Raw genomic sequence first — 17,383 nt, 5'->3', positions numbered from 1 at the left:
AATTCTAAGTATAAACTGTAATGGAAGCTTGTCACTTTTGGGTATACAGTAATAAGGGGTCTATTTATTAAGCCTTGGGTGGAGATAAAGTGGACATAGAAAAAGTACCAGCCAACCAGCTCCTGCCAATTTTCAAACCCAACCTGTTACATGTCAGTTAGGAACTGATTGGCTGGTTCTTTATATCCATCCAGTTTATCTCTATCCAAGTTTTAGTAAATAGACCCCTTTGTCAACTTGGAGCAATGGCTATACACTTCTCATATAGCAATGAGGGACTGAACAGAAAAATTCTTGTGTAAGTCTGTGACACATATGACACATATATGCGTACTGTATACAGTATGTGCATTCAAGTTCAGCGTATGCATAGCGCACAATAAAGCAAGATACAGCATGCAAATGGATGTACATTAAGTTTTCCATAAGACCAGAGACACAAATTAACCAATTTAAAAAATGTGAGTGGCACAGAGTTTTAATTTTAAAAATGATTATTATATATACATTATTTGTACATTTTTACTTAATAGACTGACCAATTGCCAACATATAGAAATATCAGTCAGTGCTTTAAATTCGACACAACAAAAATATTAATAAGAAAAAGTAATAAAATGGTCATCTTATCCTATTAAATGTTACATTTTATTTTCCTGTTTAGCATTAACAGCTTTTGCCTTTTTATGGGTATATTCAATTGAAGTCGGAAACTGCCGTCTTGTCGGAAAGACAGCAGTTTCCAACTATTTTAGGTCGGAAAGGGGTTCCGACCTATTCAATGGAGACCTAACTTTTCCGACTTGTCAGAAAGCACGTGGATCGGCAGAACAGCATCTAAATTGTGTGCTTCTGACAGAAATTAGAGATGAGCGCATGAAATTTTTCGGGTTTTGTGTTTTGGTTTTGGGTTCGGTTCCGCGGCCGTGTTTTGGGTTCGAACGCGTTTTGGCAAAACCTCACCGAATTATTTTTGTCGGATTCGGGTGTGTTTTGGATTCGGGTGTTTTTTTCCAAAAACACTAAAAAACAGCTTAAATCATAGAATTTGGGGGTCATTTTGATCCCAAAGTATTATTAACCTCAAAAACCATAATTTACACTCATTTTCAGTCTATTCTGAATACCTCACACCTCACAATATTATTTTTAGTCCTAAAATTTGCACCGAGGTCGCTGTGTGAGTAAGATAAGCGACCCTAGTGGCCGACACAAACACCGGGCCCATCTAGGAGTGGCACTGCAGTGTCACGCAGGATGTCCCTTCCAAAAAACCCTCCCCAAACAGCACATGACGCAAAGAAAAAAAGAGGCGCAATGAGGTAGCTGTGTGAGTAAGATTAGCGACCCTAGTGGCCGACACAAACACCGGGCCCATCTAGGAGTGGCACTGCAGTGTCACGCAGGATGGCCCTTCCAAAAAACCCTCCCCAAACAGCACATGACGCAAAGAAAAAAAGAGGCGCAATGAGGTAGCTGACTGTGTGAGTAAGATTAGCGACCCTAGTGGCCGACACAAACACCGGGCCCATCTAGGAGTGGCACTGCAGTGTCACGCAGGATGGCCCTTCCAAAAAACCCTCCCCAAACAGCACATGACGCAAAGAAAAAAAGAGGCGCAATGAGGTAGCTGACTGTGTGAGTAAGATTAGCGACCCTAGTGGCCGACACAAACACCGGGCCCATCTAGGAGTGGCAATGCAGTGTCACGCAGGATGTCCCTTCCAAAAAACCCTCCCCAAACAGCACATGACGCAAAGAAAAAAAGAGGCGCAATGAGGTAGCTGTGTGAGTAAGATTAGCGACCCTAGTGGCCGACACAAACACCGGGCCCATCTAGGAGTGGCACTGCAGTGTCACGCAGGATGTCCCTTCCAAAAAACCCTCCCCAAACAGCACATGACGCAAAGAAAAAAATAGGCGCAATGAGGTAGCTGTGTGAGTAAGATTAGCGACCCTAGTGGCCGACACAAACACCGGGCCCATCTAGGAGTGGCACTGCAGTGTCACGCAGGATGTCCCTTCCAAAAAACCCTCCCCAAACAGCACATGACGCAAAGAAAAAAAGAGGCGCAATGAGGTAGCTGACTGTGTGAGTAAGATTAGCGACCCTAGTGGCCGACACAAACACCGGGCCCATTTAGGAGTGGCACTGCAGTGTCACGCAGGATGTCCCTTCCAAAAAACCCTCCCCAATCAGCACATGATGCAAAGAAAAAGAAAAGAAAAAAGAGGTGCAAGATGGAATTATCCTTGGGCCCTCCCACCCACCCTTATGTTGTATAAACAAAACAGGACATGCACACTTTAACCAACCCATCATTTCAGTGACAGGGTCTGCCACACGACTGTGACTGATATGACGGGTTGGTTTGGACCCCCCCCAAAAAAGAAGCAATTAATCTCTCCTTGCACAAACTGGCTCTACAGAGGCAAGATGTCCACCTCATCTTCACCCTCCGATATATCACCGTGTACATCCCCCTCCTCACAGATTATCAATTCGTCCCCACTGGAATCCACCATCTCAGCTCCCTGTGTACTTTGTGGAGGCAATTGCTGCTGGTCAATGTCTCCGCGGAGGAATTGATTATAATTCATTTTAATGAACATCATCTTCTCCACATTTTCTGGATGTAACCTCGTACGCCGATTGCTGACAAGGTGAGCGGCGGCACTAAACACTCTTTCGGAGTACACACTTGTGGGAGGGCAACTTAGGTAGAATAAAGCCAGTTTGTGCAAGGGCCTCCAAATTGCCTCTTTTTCCTGCCAGTATAAGTACGGACTGTGTGACGTGCTTACTTGGATGCGGTCACTCATATAATCCTCCACCATTCTATCAATGTTGAGAGAATCATATGCAGTGACAGTAGACGACATGTCCGTAATCGTTGTCAGGTCCTTCAGTCCGGACCAGATGTCAGCATCAGCAGTCGCTCCAGACTGCCCTGCATCACCGCCAGCGGGTGGGCTCGGAATTCTGAGCCTTTTCCTCGCACCCCCAGTTGCGGGAGAATGTGAAGGAGGAGATGTTGACAGGTCGCGTTCCGCTTGACTTGACAATTTTGTCACCAGCAGGTCTTTCAACCCCAGCAGACCTGTGTCTGCCGGAAAGAGAGATCCAAGGTAGGCTTTAAATCTAGGATCGAGCACGGTGGCCAAAATGTAGTGCTCTGATTTCAACAGATTGACCACCCGTGAATCCTTGTTAAGCGAATTAAGGGCTGCATCCACAAGTCCCACATGCCTAGCGGAATCGCTCCCTTTTAGCTCCTTCTTCAATGCCTCCAGCTTCTTCTGCAAAAGCCTGATGAGGGGAATGACCTGACTCAGGCTGGCAGTGTCTGAACTGACTTCACGTGTGGCAAGTTCAAAGGGCATCAGAACCTTGCACAACGTTGAAATCATTCTCCACTGCACTTGAGACAGGTGCATTCCATCTCCTATATCGTGCTCAATTGTATAGGCTTGAATGGCCTTTTGCTGCTCCTCCAACCTCTGAAGCATATAGAGGGTTGAATTCCACCTCGTTACCACTTCTTGCTTCAGATGATGGCAGGGCAGGTTCAGTAGTTTTTGGTGGTGCTCCAGTCTTCTGTACGTGGTGCCTGTACGCCGAAAGTGTCCCGCAATTTTTCTGGCCACCGACAGCATCTCTTGCACGCCCCTGTCGTTTTTTAAAAAATTCTGCACCACCAAATTCAAGGTATGTGCAAAACATGGGACGTGCTGGAATTTGCCCATATTTAATGCACACACAATATTGCTGGCGTTGTCCGATGCCACAAATCCACAGGAGAGTCCAATTGGGGTAAGCCATTCCGCGATGATCTTCCTCAGTTGCCGTAAGAGGTTTTCAGCTGTGTGCGTATTCTGGAAAGCGGTGATACAAAGCGTAGCCTGCCTAGGAAAGAGTTGGCGTTTGCGAGATGCTGCTACTGGTGCCGCCGCTGCTGTTCTTGCGGCGGGAGTCCATACATCTACCCAGTGGGCTGTCACAGTCATATAGTCCTGACCCTGCCCTGCTCCACTTGTCCACATGTCCGTGGTTAAGTGGACATTGGGTACAACTGCATTTTTTAGGACACTGGTGAGTCTTTTTCTGACGTCCGTGTACATTCTCGGTATCGCCTGCCTAGAGAAGTGGAACCTAGATGGTATTTGGTAACGGGGGCACACTGCCTCAATAAATTGTCTAGTTCCCTGTGAACTAACGGCGGATACCGGACGCACGTCTAACACCAACATAGTTGTCAAGGACTCAGTTATCCGCTTTGCAGTAGGATGACTGCTGTGATATTTCATCTTCCTCGCAAAGGACTGTTGAACAGTCAATTGCTTACTGGAAGTAGTACAAGTGGGCTTACGACTTCCCCTCTGGGATGACCATCGACTCCCAGCGGCAACAACAGCAGCGCCAGCAGCAGTAGGCGTTACACGCAAGGATGCATCGGAGGAATCCCAGGCAGGAGAGGACTCGTCAGACTTGCCAGTGACATGGCCTGCAGGACTATTGGCATTCCTGGGGAAGGAGGAAATTGACACTGAGGGAGTTGGTGGGGTGGTTTGCGTGAGCTTGGTTACAAGAGGAAGGGATTTACTGGTCAGTGGACTGCTTCCGCTGTCACCCAAAGTTTTTGAACTTGTCACTGACTTATTATGAATGCGCTGCAGGTGACGTATAAGGGAGGATGTTCCGAGGTGGTTAACGTCCTTACCCCTACTTATTACAGCTTGACAAAGGGAACACACGGCTTGACACCTGTTGTCCGCATTTCTGGTGAAATACCTCCACACCGAAGAGCTGATTTTTTTGGTATTTTCACCTGGCATGTCAACGGCCATATTCCTCCCACGGACAACAGGTGTCTCCCCGGGTGCCTGACTTAAACAAACCACCTCACCATCAGAATCCTCCTGGTCAATTTCCTCCCCAGCGCCAGCAACACCCATATCCTCCTCATCCTGGTGTACTTCAACACTGACATCTTCAATCTGACTATCAGGAACTGGACTGCGGGTGCTCCTTCCAGCACTTGCAGGGGGCGTGCAAATGGTGGAAGGCGCATGCTCTTCACGTCCAGTGTTGGGAAGGTCAGGCATCGCAACCGACACAATTGGACTCTCCTTGTGGATTTGGGATTTCAAAGAACGCACAGTTCTTTGCGGTGCTTTTGCCAGCTTGAGTCTTTTCAGTTTTCTAGCGAGAGGCTGAGTGCTTCCATCCTCATGTGAAGCTGAACCACTAGCCATGAACATAGGCCAGGGCCTCAGCCGTTCCTTGCCACTCCGTGTGGTAAATGGCATATTGGCAAGTTTACGCTTCTCCTCCGACAATTTTATTTTAGGTTTTGGAGTCCTTTTTTTACTGATATTTGGTGTTTTGGTTTTGACATGCTCTGTACTATGCCATTGGGCATCGGCCTTGGCAGACGACGTTGCTGGCATTTCATCGTCTCGGCCATGACTAGTGGCAGCAGCTTCAGCACGAGGTGGAAGTGGATCTTGATCTTTCCCTAATTTTGGAACCTCAACATTTTTGTTCTCCATATTTTAATAGGCACAACTAAAAGGCACCTCAGGTAAACAATGCAGATGGATGGATTGGATACTAGTATACAATTATGGACGGGCTGCCGAGTGCCGACACAGAGGTAGCCACAGCCGTGAACTACCGCACTGTACTGTGTCTGCTGCTAATATATAGACTGGTTGATAAAGAGATAGTATACTCGTAACTAGTATGTATGTATAAAGAAAGAAAAAAAAACCACGGTTAGGTCACTGGTATATACAATTATGGACGGGCTGCCGAGTGCCGACACAGAGGTAGCCACAGCCGTGAACTACCACACTGTACTGTGTCTGCTGCTAATATATAGACTGGTTGATAAAGAGATAGTATACTCGTAACTAGTATGTATGTATAAAGAAAGAAAAAAAAACCACGGTTAGGTGGTATATACAATTATGGACGGGCTGCCGAGTGCCGACACAGAGGTAGCCACAGCCGTGAACTACCGCACTGTACTGTGTCTGCTGCTAATATATAGACTGGTTGATAAAGAGATAGTATACTCGTAACTAGTATGTATGTATAAAGAAAGAAAAAAAAACCACGGTTAGGTCACTGGTATATACAATTATGGACGGGCTGCCGAGTGCCGACACAGAGGTAGCCACAGCCGTGAACTACCGCACTGTACTGTGTCTGCTGCTAATATATAGACTGGTTGATAAAGAGATAGTATACTCGTAACTAGTATGTATGTATAAAGAAAGAAAAAAAAACCACGGTTAGGTGGTATATACAATTATGGACGGGCTGCCGAGTGCCGACACAGAGGTAGCCACAGCCGTGAACTACCGCACTGTACTGTGTCTGCTGCTAATATATAGACTGGTTGATAAAGAGATAGTATACTCGTAACTAGTATGTATGTATAAAGAAAGAAAAAAAAACCACGGTTAGGTCACTGGTATATACAATTATGGACGGGCTGCTGAGTGCCGACACAGAGGTAGCCACAGCCGTGAACTACCGCACTGTACTGTGTCTGCTGCTAATATATAGACTGGTTGATAAAGAGATAGTATACTCGTAACTAGTATGTATGTATAAAGAAAGAAAAAAAAACCACGGTTAGGTCACTGGTATATACAATTATGGACGGGCTGCCGAGTGCCGACACAGAGGTAGCCACAGCCGTGAACTACCGCACTGTACTGTGTCTGCTGCTAATATATAGACTGGTTGATAAAGAGATAGTATACTCGTAACTAGTATGTATGTATAAAGAAAGAAAAAAAAACCACGGTTAGGTCACTGGTATATACAATTATGGACGGGCTGCGGAGTGCCGACACAGAGGTAGCCACAGCCGTGAACTACCGCACTGTACTGTGTCTGCTGCTAATATATAGACTGGTTGATAAAGAGATAGTATACTCGTAACTAGTATGTATGTATAAAGAAGGAAAAAAAAACCACGGTTAGGTGGTATATACAATTATGGACGGGCTGCCGAGTGCCGACACAGAGGTAGCCACAGCCGTGAACTACCGCACTGTACTGTGTCTGCTGCTAATATATAGACTGGTTGATAAAGAGATAGTATACTCGTAACTAGTATGTATGTATAAAGAAAGAAAAATAAACCACGGTTAGGTCACTGGTATATACAATTATGGACGGGCTGCCGAGTGCCGACACAGAGGTAGCCACAGCCGTGAACTACCGCACTGTACACTGGTTGATAAAGAGATAGTAGTATACTCGTAACAACTAGTATGACGACGGTATAAAGAATGAAAAAAAAACCACGGTTAGGTGGTATATAATACAATTATGGTTGGACGGACTGCCTGCCGAGTGCCGACACAGAGGTAGCCACAGCCGTGAACTACCGCACTGTACACTGGTTGATAAAGAGATAGTAGTATACTCGTAACAACTAGTATGACGACGGTATAAAGAATGAAAAAAAAAACACGGTTAGGTGGTATATAATACAATTATGGTTGGACGGACTGCCTGCCGAGTGCCGACACAGAGGTAGCCACAGCCGTGAACTACCGCACTGTACACTGGTTGATAAAGAGATAGTAGTATACTACTAACAACTAGTATGACGACGGTATAAAGAACGAAAAAAAAACCACGGTTAGGTGGTATATATTATAATACAATTATGGATGGACGGACTGCCTGCCGAGTTCCGACACAGAGGTAGCCACAGCCGTGAACTACCGCACTGTACACTGGTTGATAAAGAGATAGTAGTATACTCGTAACAACTAGTATGACGACGGTATAAAGAACGAAAAAAAAACCACGGTTAGGTGGTATATATTATAATACAATTATGGATGGACGGACTGCCTGCCGAGTGCCGACACAGAGGTAGCCACAGCCGTGAACTACCGCACTGTACTGTGTCTGCTGCTAATATAGACTGGTTGATAAAGAGATAGTATACAATACTACTAATATACTGGTGGTCAGGCACTGGTCACCACTAGTCACACTGGCAGTGGCACTCCTGCAGCAAAAGTGTGCACTGTTTAATTTTAATATAATATTATTTATCATGTACTCCTGGCTCCTGCTATAACAACCTGCAGTGCTCCCCAGTCTCCCCCACAATTATAAGCTTTATATACAATACATTGATGTGCAGCACACTGGGCTGAGCAGTGCACACAGACTGAGTCACTGTGTGACTGTGTATCGTTTTTTTCAGGCAGAGAACGGATATATTAAATAAAACAAACAACTGCACTGTCTCTGGTGGTCACTGGTCACTGTGGTCGTCAGTCACTAAACTCTGTCTGCACTCTGCACTCTCTTCTAATCTACAGTATCACAGCAATCTCTCTCTCTCTCTCTCTTCTAAATCTAATCTAAATGGAGAGGACGCCAGCCACGTCCTCTCCCTATCAATCTCAATGCACGTGTGAAAATGGCGGCGACGCGCGGCTCCTTATATAGAATCCGAGTCTCGCGATAGAATCCGAGCCTCGCGAGAATCCGACAGCGTCATGATGACGTTCGGGCGCGCTCGGGTTAACCGAGCAAGGCGGGAAGATCCGAGTCGCTCGGACCCGTGAAAAAAAAAGTGAAGTTCGTGCGGGTTCGGATTCAAAGAAACCGAACCCGCTCATCTCTAACAGAAATGCGTCCAAATTCAACAATTTTTGTCCCCGTTTCCGACAATGTCATTCCGACTTTAAAAACTATCAAAATGACATTGTCGTAAATGAAGTCATTGAATAGTTCTTTGTCGGAAAGGATCCGACTTCAATTAAATATACTCATAAAAGTCTGAAGTGATAAATTGAATTTACACTATTTTGCTGTGACTGAAATAATTTTCAGTACTACAGTACATATCCAGTCCTATTTTGCTACTCACTGCGGTTTAAATTGTACTTATGTATAATATACAGTATTGTCAGCTGGCACTCAAGATATAAAATGTAGAAATAAAAAGTATAAGGTGACACTTTATTCAGAGTAAAAAAAAAGACCAGAAACCATTTGTTTTGCCAACAGTAAATTATAGCATAAAATTTATTCAACACAGTGTATTATTTTGACAGCTTATCTGTAGAGATGTGCGGCGTCACTTTTCGTGTTTTGTGTCTTGGTTTTGGATCTGGATCCTCGCTCGTGTTTTGGATCTGGATTGGTTTTGCCAAAATCAGCATTTCAGGTTTTGGTTTTGGTTTTGGATCTGGATGATTTTTGAAACAAAAACATAAAAAAAGCTAAAATCACATAGGTAATTTTGATCCTACGGTATTATTAACCTCAATAACATTAATTTCCACTAATTTCCAGTCTATTCTGAACACCTCACACCTCACAATATTGTTTTTAGGCCAAAAGGTTGCACAGAGGTTGCTTGATGACTAAGTTAAGCGACACAAGTGGGCAGCAAAAACACCTGGCCCATCTAGGAGTGGACCTGCAGTGGCAGACAGGATGGCAGTTTTAAAAAGGCCCCAAACAGCACATACTTGACAATGCAATTCAGTTTAATTTAATTCAATTTTCATTTGACAATGACTTCTGATAAATGCGCTGCAGGTGAAGTATAAGGGAGGATGTTCCTAGGTGGTTAACGTCCTTACCCTACTTATTACGGATTGATAAAGGCAACACACGGCTTGACACCTGTTGTCAGGATTTGTGGAGAAATAATTACACACGGAAGAGGTGGCTTTTTGGGTATTTTGCCCAGGCATGAAAATGGGCTTTATCATCCCACGAACAACAACTGTCTCTACTGGTGCCTTATTCAAACAAACCATCTTACCATCAGAATTCTCATTGTCAACTTCCTCCTCAGCGACAGCAACACCCATATCCTCATCCTAGTGTATTTCAAAAGTGACATCTTCAATTTGAATATCAGAAACTGGACTAGCACTTGCAAAGGGCGTGCAAATGGGGGAAGGAGCCACATCTTCCCTTCCAGTGTTGGGAAGGTCAGGCATCACAACCGCCGACACACTTGGACTCTCCTTGGGGATTTGTGATACCAACTTAGAATGCACAGTTCTTTGCTGTGCTTTTTCCAGCTTAACTCTTATCATTTTTCTAGTGGGAGGATGAGGGATGAGCTGAACCACTAGTTATGAACATAGGCCAGGGCCTAAGCTATTCCTTGCCACTCCGTGTTGTAAATGGCATATTTGCATGTTTAGGTTTCTCCTCAGACAATTTAAATTTATTTTGTTGTGTCATTTTACTGAACTTTGGCTTTTTGGATTTTACATGCCTTCTACTATGACATTGGGCATCGGCCTTGGCAGACGACGTTGATGGCATTTCATCATCTATGTCATGACTAGTGTTCAGTACTAGGAGGAAGTGGTTCTTGATCTTTCCCTATTATATCCTCCATATAACAATATGTGTCAAAGGAGAGTATACCGCTACACCACACAGGGCAAACCCTGTAAAAATTATTTGGATTAAATATTAATAACCCCTTTATTTGGAGTAAATAATATACAGCACAGGACATCACCACTGGACTTGTACGGCAGTACCGCTAGAGTTATACGGCAGTACCGCTGGACTTATACGGCAGTACCGCTGGACTTATACTGCAGTACCGCTGGACTTATATGGCAGTAATCCTTGGACTTATATGGCAGTACCCCTGGACTTATACAGCAGGACTATTGGACTTAAAAGGCAGTACCGCTGGACTATATGGCAGTACCACTGGACTTATACGGCAGTACCACTGAACTTATAAGGCAGCACCACTGGACTGGACTTATATGGCAGGACCACTGACCTGGACTTATACAGCAGTACCACTGGACTTATACGGCAGCTCCACTGGACTGGACTTATACGGCAGCACCACTGGACAGGACTTATACGGAAGCACCACTGGACTGGACTTATATGGAAGCACCACTGGACTTATGGCAGCACAACAACTGGAGTGATTGGACTGATGCAGCACAAGACACCACCACTGTACTGATGCAGCACAAGATAGCACCCCTGGACTGGACTTATATAGCACCACTGGACTTATGGCAGCACAGGACACCACCACTGCACTTATGGCAGCACAGGACACCACCACTCTAGTGACTGGACTGATGCAGCACAAGATAGCACCACTGAACTGATGCAGCACTAGACAGCACCAGTGGACTGGACTTGTACAGCACCACTGGAATTATATGGCAGTACCTCTGGACTTATATGGCAGTACTGCTGGACTTATACGGCAGTACCGCTGGACTTATATGGCAGTACCGCTGTACTTATATGGCAGCACCACTGGACTGGACTTATATGGTAGTACCGCTGGACTTATACAGCAGTACCGCTGGACTTATAGGGCAGAACCACTGGACTTATACAGCAGCACCACTGGACTGGACATATATGGCAGCACCACTGGACTGTACTGATAGAGAAGCACCACTGGACTTATGACAGCACAGGCACCACCACTGGAGTAACTAGACTGATGCAGCACAAGATACCACGACTGGACTGATGCAGCACAAGACACCACCACTGAACTGGACTTATACAGCACCACTGGACATATACGGCAGTACCACTTGAGTTATACGGCAGTACCGCTGGACTTATACAGCAGTACCCCTGGACTTATACGGCAGCACTGCAGGACTTATATATCAACACCACTGGACTGGACTTATATGGCAGCACCACTGGAATGGACTTATATGGCAGCACCACTGGAATGGACTTATACGGCAGCACCACTGAACTTATGGCAGCACAGGACACCACCACTCACTGATGCAGCACAAGACAGCACCACTGGACTGGACTTATACAGCAGCAGCACTGGACTTATTGCAGCACAGGACACCACCACTGGAGTAACTGGACTTATGCAGCACAAGACACCACCACTGAACTGGACTTATACAGCACCACTGGACATATACGGCAGTACCACTTGAGTTATACGGCAGTACCGCTGGACTTATACAGCAGTACCCCTGGACTTATACGGCAGCACTGCTGGACTTATATATCAACACCACTGGACTGGACTTATATGGCAGCACCACTGGAATGGACTTATATGGCAGCACCACTGGAATGGACTTATACGGCAGCACCACTGAACTTATGGCAGCACAGGACACCACCACTCACTGATGCAGCACAAGACAGCACCACTGGACTGGACTTATACAGCAGCAGCACTGGACTTATTGCAGCACAGGACACCACCACTGGAGTAACTGGACTTATGCAGCACAAGACACCACCACTGGACTGATGCAGCACAAGACAGCACCAGTGGTCTGGACTTATACAGCACCACTGGACTTATACGGCAGTATCAATGGAGTTATACAGCAGTAACGCTGGACTTATACGGCTGTACTGCTGGACTTATATGGCTGTACCCCTCGACTTATATGACAATACCACTGGACTTATACAGCAGTACCACTTGACTTATACAGCAGCACCAGTGGACTGGACTTATATGGCAGCACCACTGGAATGGACTTAGATGGCAGCACCACTGGACTGGAATTATACAGCAACAGCACTGGACTTATGGCAGCACAGGACACCACCACCGGACTTATGGCCTCACAGGACATCACCACTGGACTGATGCAGCACAAGACAGGACCACTGGACTGGACTTATACAGCAACAGCACTGGACTTATGGCAGCACAGGACACCACCACTGGAGTGACTGAACTGATGCAGCACAAGACACCGCCACTGGACTGATGCAGCACAAGACAGCACCACTAGACTGGACTTATATGGTAGCACCACTGAACTTATACGGCAGTACCGCTGGACTTATATGTCAGTACCCCTGGACTTGCATGGCAGTACCCCTGGACTTATACAGTAGTACCGCTGGACTTATATGGCTGTACTGCTGTACTTATACAGCAGTACCCCTGGACTTATACATCTGTACCACTGGACTTATACGGCTGTACCACTGTACTTATATGGCAGCACCACTGGACTGGACTTATACATCAGCACCTCTGGACTGGACTTATATGGCAGCACCACTAGTTGGCACTTATACATCAGCACCACTGGAGTTATGGCAGCACAGGACACCACCACTGGACTTATGGCATCACAGGACATCACCACTGGACTGATGCAGCACAAGACAGGACCACTGGACTGGACTTATACAGCAGCACCACTGAACTTATGGCAGCACAGGACACCACCACTAGAGTGACTGGACTGATGCAGCACAAGACACCACCACTGGACTGATGCAGCACAAGAAAGCACCACTGGACTGGACTTACACAGCAGCACTGGACTTATGGCAGCACAAGACACCACCACTGGAGTGACTGAACTAATGCAGCACAAGACACCACCACTGGACCTATGCAGCACAAGACAGCACCACTGGACTGTACGTATATGGCAGCACCACTGGACTTATATGGCTGTACTGCTGGACTTATATAGCAGTACCACTGGACTTACACAGCAGTACCCCTGGACTTATATAGTAGTACCGCTGGACTTATATAGCTGTACCGCTTGACTTATACGGCAGTACCCCTGGACTTATATGGCAGTAACACTGGACTTATATGGCAGCACCACTGGACTTATACGGCAGCACCTCTGGACTGGACTTATACGGCATCACCACTAGACTGGACTTATACATCAGTACCACTGGAGTTATGGCAGCAGAGGACACCACCACTGGAGTGACTGTACTGATGCAGCACAAGACACCACCACTGGACTGATGCAGCACAAGACAGCATCACTGATCTGGACTTATACGGCAGCACCACTGGACTTATGGCAGCACAGGACACCACCACTGGACTTATGGCAGCAGAGGACACCACCACTGAACAGATGCAGTGCAAGACAGCACCACTGGACTGGATTTATACAGCAGCACTGGACTTATGGCAGCATATGACACCACCACTGTGACTGGACTGATACAGCACAAGACACCACCACTGGACTGATGCAGCACAAGACAGCACCACTGGAATGATACAAAAGAGCAGGTTGCCAATCCACACGCCATGCCACTTTCCTGCACAGACACTGAGGAGACATGTCCTCTCGCTACACTCTCCAGGACTGGAGTGAAAATGGCAGCGACGCGCGGCACGTTATATGGAATCCAAAACCCGCGAGAATCTGACAGAGGGATGATGACATTTTGACTCAATCTGGTTTCCGAGTCTGGCAGGAAAACCCAATCCAGACTCAGATCCTGACGTGGAGCGTAAAGTTTGAGGTATTCGGTTCTCTGGGAACCGAACCCGCTCATCTCTTCATATATGCAAGTTTTAAACTTCTGTAGTTTATCTTCTAATTTTTTGTTTTACTTTTTTTCTTTAGAATTCACTGCTGGATGCCTTTCAATGACATCAAGCAACATTTCTGAACAGTTGAGAAAATATGAGGAAGTTTAAAAAAAATTGATAAAACAGTTTTTAATTACATACATTACAGATCACTGCTGCTACTTCACTCTTAATACCACCTATGGAGAATAGTTTGGTTAATACTTTTAAATGTCAGAGCTATGTGCATTTTAAAGGACAGCTCTCGGTATACATGACAAATAAATTGGTATTTGGTATTTGTAAGAGCAAATATTCCCAGCAACTTTTTTTTTATTGCAGCCCACTGAAAGCAGCTTGCATATAACATAAAGAGAATGTCAAATCCATTAATATAATTTGGTTTTTAAAATAGTTCTGAAATACAAACATGTAAAAAAACTTTATGTATAATTAGACAAATCTTTGATCAGATAAGTGGTGTGCCATATCAATTACTTGAATGAAGAATTCTATTATTTTAATGCAATTGTAGTTGATTAACTTAAATGACATTAGGAGCTTCTCTGGAGTGGTCTGCCATTTTGATTAAGGTTTTCTTCTTTTCCATATGGATTACTTTATTATAATATGGATTGTTGAATGAGGAGTGTGATACTGCACATACTCTAGTCTTCCTGTCCTCTTAGGAGGCTTCATGCCCTATGACAAGATGGCCATTGAGATCTCTACTGAGTATGTATAGGGGTGCGCCAACTCACACCTGCATGTTACAATGCCAGGCTGTGATTTCTGCTGTGTTTTTTTTTTTTGTAAATAGATTTTATTGGTTTTCCAATAGAAATAAAGAAGATCAATTACAGTACCGAATAATATTGAATAAGTACAATTAGGCTAGTGGATTGCATAGATAATGAAAACACCAATGTAAATCGTAACACAGTAGCTTTTAGGCTAGGGGGACAATTAAGGATATATTCCGCAAACCTATTAGCAAACGCAACGTAGAATAATACGAGAGCCTAACAATAATCAGCATGTTACAGTACAGCAATATTCGAATACCCAAAGAAGGAGGGGAAAGACGAACAAGACAAAACGCCACATATAACATTAGAGGGAAGAAGGGTAGGGAACGGGAGGGGGGAAGGGGGTGAAAAGATGTCATCGGAAATCAGGGGTTCATAACAGTGTTAGATAGAACATCTATAATAATTATACCGGATAATCATATGCAAGAATCAGCAGAGAGTCTCCTAAGCAAATTCCAGGAAGTATTTTCGAATAATTTGAGAATATGATTTTGTGACTGTATTTCTAAAGTGTTAATAAAAAATTCCCATTTATGGTAAAATTTCTCAACACCATCATTAATGTCAGGAATAGTAGCCCGTCTCTAATAATACAGTATTTGCAACGATTTTTGTTTGACCTTCGATAGTGAGGGAGAAGAAGAACGAATCCAATGAATGAGAATAATCTTTTTGGCAATCGTGATAATTAAAGTTAGTAATTGGAGTTTAAATTTCTTATTGGGTCCTAAATCCCAAGCTTTGAAATTCCCACAAAGACAGGCCAAAGGGTCAGGGTTTACATGAGTAGAAAACATAACATTAATGAACTGAATTACTTTATTCCAAAACCGCTTAATCTTGCCACACTCCCAAACACAATGAATAAACGTCGCATGAGACATTTTGCATTTAACGCATGCACCAGATTCAAGGGGTGTCATATATCTTCGTTGTGCAGGTGCTATATATGCTCTGTGTAACGTCCTAATGTGAACTTCTTGTAAATAGGAAGAGTGTAGGAATCTAAGTGTGTTATCAAATGGAGATATTAGGTCTGGAAAAAGTTTGATACTAGGTACATCTAAAGACCATTTCCTCAAAGTGGGTTCCCAATGAGCCGAGGCTGACAAGGAAGCCAATGAGGTATACAATAAACTAATTTTATAAGGCACAGAAGCAATGAGCTTAAGCAAGGAGAGGAGCGTGTTCGGTCCATTATCAGTAGATGATGGGATGCGAATGGATTGAATATAGTGACGTGCTTGAAGAAACATATAGAAATGATGAGCAGGAATAGAATATTGGGACTGAAGATCAGCAAATGAATATAAACGGCAACCGGGGTCGAATACTTTCGCTATTGAGGCTAAGCCTTTTTCCTTCCACTGAAGAAAACCCACATTAGATAGTGAAGGGGGAAAAGCCGGATTCCCCCATAATGCCACATACGGAGAATAGCTAGAATTACCATGAAATTTTTTATTAATATTAACCCAAGTCCGATAAGTATCTATGAATAAAGGATTGTCTTTAATAAATGGAGGAATATCCGCTAATTTGGAGTGTAACAGTGCATTGCGGGAATAAGGGGCAAACAGAGCAGAGTCCAACTGATTATCTGTGTAAGAGCTAGTCTCGAGCAACCAGTCACTGACATATCGAAAAAATATTGCATCCGAATACAAGGCTAGATCAGGAAAACCCACACCTCCTTCTCTACGGGGCAATCTTAGTTTAGAAATATGCAATCCTTGGACGTTTCCCTTGCCATAGAAACCGGGAAAAGAGAGTATTTAAATGTTTGATATCTTTAGCGAGAAGTCTAAATGGGAGCATTTGCATAACATAACATTTTTTTGGAAACAGGACACTCTTTATGGCTGCTATTCTGCCTAAGAGGGAAATAGGTAGGGATATCCAGTTATCTAGGTATGATTTTAGCTTGGCGATAATAGGGATAAAATTAAGAGCATAAATGTCCGATAGTTTAGTCGATATATGAATACCTAAGTATTTAATGGAAGAATGGGCAATGTGGAAAGCTTGGAGAATAGGCAGCGATTGAAAATAAGAGGGCGAGCCACTAATGGGGAGGATCGCTGATTTGTCTAAGTTAACTTTGTAGCTGGAAATGGAGCCAAAAGAGGAAATTAGGTTTAGGACAGCTGGAAGAGAGGATGCCGGATTGGAAAGAAAAAGCACCATATCGTCTGCATATAGGGAAACTTTGAGTAA

This window comes from Pseudophryne corroboree, chromosome 9 (genome assembly GCF_028390025.1).
Source record: "Pseudophryne corroboree isolate aPseCor3 chromosome 9, aPseCor3.hap2, whole genome shotgun sequence".
NCBI lineage: Eukaryota > Metazoa > Chordata > Amphibia > Anura > Myobatrachidae > Pseudophryne > Pseudophryne corroboree.
The sequence above is the reverse complement of the archived record's forward strand: the minus strand, read 5'-3'. Positions refer to the sequence as shown.